Source organism: Balearica regulorum, chromosome 1, assembly GCF_011004875.1.
Source record: "Balearica regulorum gibbericeps isolate bBalReg1 chromosome 1, bBalReg1.pri, whole genome shotgun sequence".
NCBI lineage: Eukaryota > Metazoa > Chordata > Aves > Gruiformes > Gruidae > Balearica > Balearica regulorum.
In genome coordinates, this window is record NC_046184.1 from 83381587 (window position 1) to 83387586 (window position 6000).

Below are 6000 nucleotides of genomic sequence, written 5' to 3' on the forward strand. Positions count from 1 at the left end.
TTTCTGTTTACACTGTGGTGGTTTGCTATAGGTAATTATATTACTTGTTCCTTTGGTTTAATCTAACTGTGCTCTGCATCTTCCGTACTGTCAGGAAATTTATTCTTTTAGAGATGACATTGTTATGGTTCAGCTATCCACTTGGACGTTGCTCATTTTTTTGGAAGTAAGACATTTTTGTCAAAGACTTTCTCTAAATCTACACAGGAACAGAAAAAGCTTCCTGTGTCTGTGTCTCTATCTATTATGTTCATTGTCAATGACTACATTAGAGAAATGTCAGGAAAAAATAAAGTATAAGGAAGTATAAAAAAAATTTGCTAGCATTTTAAAATAATCTTTAGAACAACAGGGAAGAAGCCTTTTTGTGAAGTCTGTGTCTCTTTCTTTCATACTTTGCTCTTCGACTAACACTGGCAAGTGCACAGGACTAGAAGGAATGTGACTAATTTGTCTGCTTTAATTAGCTTTCCTAAATATCGCCTTTCGCAACCAAGATTCGGCTGGACAGGCAACAAGTGAATTAGTGTCATCCTTCTTTTGTTCAAAACCCTTCTTAACCTTGGTAACTGTTATCTCTACCTGATAAATAGTTAGAAGTCAAAAAAATAGTTGACTGAGGTTTTTTCAAGAAGTGTAAGTCTATTTTTCTGTTTGCTAATGGTCTAAGCAAAATGACTTTAAAGCTTTAACTGACTTTATTAGTTCAGTTTTAAAGTGTGGTATTAAGGAGTGAAGAATATATGCATCATTGAGTACAGTGATCCTAAAATAAGATATAATTTCTATTTTAATTTTGTTTTCACATAGCTCTGACAGGGCTTTGCACTCCTACCCTGAAGCCCCCTGTTAACCCAGCCCAGGGTGCTCCCCCACCCCAGCTTTATTTGTACATTTCAGTATATCCCGGGTCAGTTTTAGGGGTTTTTTTAATACTTTGTGTTGCTGTGCTGACACGCTTTAGTTCCATCCTGCAGCAGTTGTTCCCTTCTGGCCTTTGGTGTGATTGCAGGTTAGTCTGAGATGGCGTGTTATACTGAAATTCCCCCTTAGCAGATGGTTTTAAAGCATTTTTAAGAAAAAGGTATCCTACGTAAAAGAATAACAGTAATCAGCAGTTATTCCTAGTAATATGTATTTGTAATGTTTTCTTTTTGCCTAGCTGAATTCACTTTTGACCCAAATGGATATAAGCTCAGTGAATGTCCTGCAACTTAAATATTTCTTTCGTGTTATATTTTGTATTTTGGTGTGCTGCACAAGACGGTTCTGTTTTCAGAAAGGGGATACCTGTTAGCTGTGGTCTGTGACTCATTATTTAAAGCTCTTGATTGATTATTGGAGCATCAGCTGCAACCCCAGCTTTCCTTTTCCTTTTTTTTTCCGCCCTCCATTTGGATCAGTTCTCTGGCCTGGGCTCACAACATAGTGTCTCAGATAATTCAGTCATCACAACTGAAAGCTGAACATTTTCTGGTTCAGAACAAGAAACAGCCAAAGCTTATTGCAGAGGTAACAGCTTGCCCAAACTGGCATTGCTGCGGAAATAGCAGCGATGCAGTGGAGCATCTCTTAGATGTCATACTTTCCCAGTAGCCCAGATGTTTTGACGTTGTTCCTTGGCCACAGCAGCTGACCACATGTGCCTAAGGGTTTGTAGGTGATGGAGAGCATCTAGTAGAGCATGGCTGGCCTAAATGTCCTCTCTTGTATTCCTTGCTGCAGGTGAAGTGACCACCAGTGAAAGCAGAGGCAGGAGGAGTGAATACAGTAAGTCAAAGTACCTAACTCTTGTTAACTGTGATATATATCCTTGTGATTCCTGCATGAAAGGCTGTAGCTCCCTTTCTATGGGACGTCACAGGGGCCACAGACAAAGACCCAGACTGTTATAGGTGTGCAGATTTTGCTTTGGGACCATGTTTTCATACCCAAAAACTGTGGGAAAGACAGTTTCAACCCAAATCACTCGTTAATGCTCTTCAGATTCCTTTCTTTTTTTTACCACCAGAGTCCTCTATGCTTAATTTTGAAGGCCTTATTCCTATTAAATCTTCTTCCTTCAATAACACTGCCAGTATCCCTCCAGTCTTGACCTATACGCCCTCTGCCATACCAGCTGTGTCCTACCTCCACACCTCCCTTACGGCGGCGTCCTCTGCCACTAGTTATCTTCTCTCTTTTCAACATCTGATTAAAAAAGCACCCCAGGAAGACACAATATTCTGCGTGAAATAGGTCAGACATATTACTAAACTTGGCAAATTGCCACACCAACAAAAATAGCTCTGAATTCAGCTTTTCCATTGCCTTGATGCTTCAGTGGTTTCTCTTCTGCTTCATAGAATTCATGTTTGTCTGTGTTTTCCTGCAGTCTGCACAAATCTTGCTAATCTGGCCCTTGACTATGGCTCTCCTACCCTTGCTCTTGCATTGGTGCTTGTGTTGCACAAACCCAAAACTTCTTTCATGTCCTGGATCCCCAAATCCAGAGGAAATCCAGAACATTCACAATTGGTCAGCATGCTCACAGCTTCTTTTGTGTGCTGAGGGAAGCGAGTGCCTTCTGGTGGGATGTATGCCCAGAGGAGACCAGCTGGAGAGCAGCTTCCCTGTCTCATCACACAAAACTTGGGCAGTTGGCCAAAAGTGTTGAGAAATCTGAGGGCTTTAGCTCCTACCAGCAATATTAATTTTCAGTCTGCTTGGTAGCAAGTAAAATATTTAATATTCTTTCCTTGGTAGTATGGATTTCAAGAGGGGTAGGGGTGATGGGGAGAAGAGGTGGGTGGATCAGGATCCTGTTGTCTTCATCTTTCTCTTCTTCCACAGAATGAAACTTGAACCTCAGTGCGGAGGTTTCTTCTAAAGTACTGCCTTTTAAAAGATGCTAATACTATTTTTAATAATTAATATTATTTTCTAGTAGTTGAATATGACTCTACCACGGAGGAAGACTACATGACTGGTATGTCCACGGAGCTCCGTTTCTTCTACCCTTCTGCCTGTGAATGTCTTCAGCCAACAGCCTCACAGTTACCCTCTCACACAGAGACCTCGAGATTCCTACAGTGTGTGATGGCTTGTAGAGAGAAAAAGGAAAATTTTATGGTCATTGCCTGGATATTGGCTTTTTAGCCTATTCCATTGTGCAATATAATGAGAGGCAGAAGAACTGACGATTTCTATTGTTTCTGGCCTTTTTCATCGTTCTAAAAATATTAAAAATTTAACGTCCGGTCTCCTAGTTTAGTCAGAAAATTTCTTGGAGGTCTCAGAGATTAGGTAGTTATTTTTAGTATGCTATATTATGCTGGAAATAGGAGAAATAACTAAGTTTTTATACATTCCCTTCTCATTTGGCACATTTTTCATTTTTGTCTGTTGTATTCCAGTATTTTACTAATTTTTATTCTTCTTGTAAATTCTTCAAGCCTGCATCAGATACAAGTTATGTATATAAAACATAAGTAAAGGGAAAAAGTATCTATGGGCACTTATTTTAAGGCAGCAAAAATAGCAGTCTGGTTTACGTATGTGATACAACGGCCAGCTTTGCATGAAAAACTCTTGTTACCAGTTACTGATATTGCTGAGGGGGTGCAGGAAATTCAGCTAGTTTGCTACTTCTGCTACCTCTGCTTAGTGCAGCCAGCCCTACACTACCCCATGGTGGCAATTTACAAAGAGTTCTGCTGAAAAGGATGTGAAATGTACATTTCCATAGAGCACTGATTTTTCTTTTTCTTCAGGTGAGCCCAGCATCATCTCCACTGAGCAATATGTGCAGAAGAGAACATGTAAGAAGTTTCCTCTTTATTTTTGTTTAGCTTATAAATGGTGAATTGTGTGTCTTTATTACACTGGGTGAAAAAAATTATTTTTTCAGGTATATTCTAAAGAACTACAAGCATGAAAATGCTGGAGAGGGGCCTTGTGATTGTGGGGACTTTTTTTAAATCCACAGAAGTTTCTTTACACTGAGGGAGCATCAAGCAGTAGGTTTTGCTCAATAACTTGTTAGAGGTATGCATGAGGCCTGTAACTCTTCTCTGAGGAAAACATGGCAAGGATAGGTATTTTTGCTGTGATACTAAACAGTAGTACCTAATAAATAGTCCCATGGTTTGTAATGAGTGTGCTCAGATATTCTGGTAATATAAATAATAAGCAGTAGCCTTAACATCACGCATGGAGGCCTCCTGGCTGCGGTAGGATTCTCATCTAAATTCAGGACAAGGAAAACTGTCTATAAAGCATCAACAATTAAGATGTGAGTTATGTCCAGAGAAGACATGGACATTGCAAGGAATGCGGCCAATGCACACCAGTCCTGGGATTCCTGATTTTACCATTATGGGATGTTGTAGCTGCATCTTCCTTCTTCTTGCAAACACAGCATAGCTGGAGAGGCATCAGGTCCTGCATGCCAATGCCAGGTGGTCCGTGCTGTGTGCCAGTTACCAATGCTGCCTGGCTTCTGGATAACCTTTTGGCTACCTCATATCAAATTGGGAAGGGAAAAGACCAAATTAATTGTGGAGTACTTTGTTATAAAGATAAAATATAAAAGGCTTTACTGGTAAAGGCTTTACTGATATAAAAGGCTTTACTAGTTTGGGTTTATTGCTTGTCTTCTTTTTTTAATACCTTTTTCTTATGCCAGCAGTTGAGCACAGCATCAGTTTGAATGAAGAATCTGTGATTGAGGGTCCACGTGAGTTTTCCTTTCTGTTCCTTTTTTAATTTTTCTGCTTCTCTACAGCAAAAATCCTGCTCTTCTTATACAGATGTTACCTAATTCCAGAGCATCCTATTTTTATGCTTCCCTTTCGGTGTTCTCTTGCAACTACCCTGCCTATGCCAACTGCATCACTCTGTCCTGCTTGGCAGATGAAGGCATGGGGCTGGATTGCTATCTTCACTGGGGGGGCAGGACGGGCAATATTCAGCAGTGTGACCCTTCCGATGTCTAGAGGGATCCATCTATGGTGAGGAAAATGCTGGAGGACAAGATCAGCCTTGTAAGTGAAAGCTTTTTGTAGGCATCCAAACTAAGATAACTATGCATTTTATATGCACATTTTTTTGAATGAACCTTTGTTATGAGATAGTAAGGCAAAAGGTGACTAGCAGGTAGCCATAGTGTCTCCCACCAGAGGGATCAGTCCCTTAGTGTTACTTGGGACGTACCCTAGGACCTCATGATTTGATATCTAACTCTTTTCTTCTCTTCTATAGAAAGAGATGCACAGAGTGAAGAATCGTGATCATCAGTTGGCGATTTCAGCTTCATCACAGGAACATTTGATTCTAAAGTACAGAATTTGTTTCTTAGGGTGGGACTCCTTTTGTAAAATTTGGTTTGAATCTTCTTCGTATTATAATATTGTTAGAATCTGGATTGCAATAAATCAGCATTGATGTTTGCCCTGACATGTTGTAGTGCCTTAATTTTATTCTTTATTAAGAGGACCAAGGGATAGAGAACCCTGGCTGCTCAGCTGGGCTTAGAGGTCAAACGCCCTGCAAGCAGAAAAAGAAGCTCTGTCCACATCCTTGCTAGGTGTGATAACAACGTGTTGTGGGATGGAAATATTTCTGCTGATTCTTGAAGAAGAGCAACAAAATGAACCATACAAAGCCTCAAATTTTAAACAAAATAAACTAGCAAAACCAAAACAAAAATCACTTTTGAAAGCTCTGTGGAAAATCTTCAGAAAACCGCTTAAGTTTTTAAAAACCACTTAATTTTTCAGTCTGGCTTGGCAAGTCAAGGACAAATGAGGATGGAAAGCTACAGCTGTGGTTGATGCAGCACAATTGGCTTCTTGTATACCACCAAAACAGTGATCCCTTCAGCTCCCAGACACAGATTAAATGTGTTGGGACTCTGAAAAGCATTGCCTGACCTGACTTCTTCAGTGCCCCATCTAACCTGGTTTTCTAGTATGGCTTACTTTGCTAACAATTCCAAGCCACCATCCTAGGCTGAAAGCT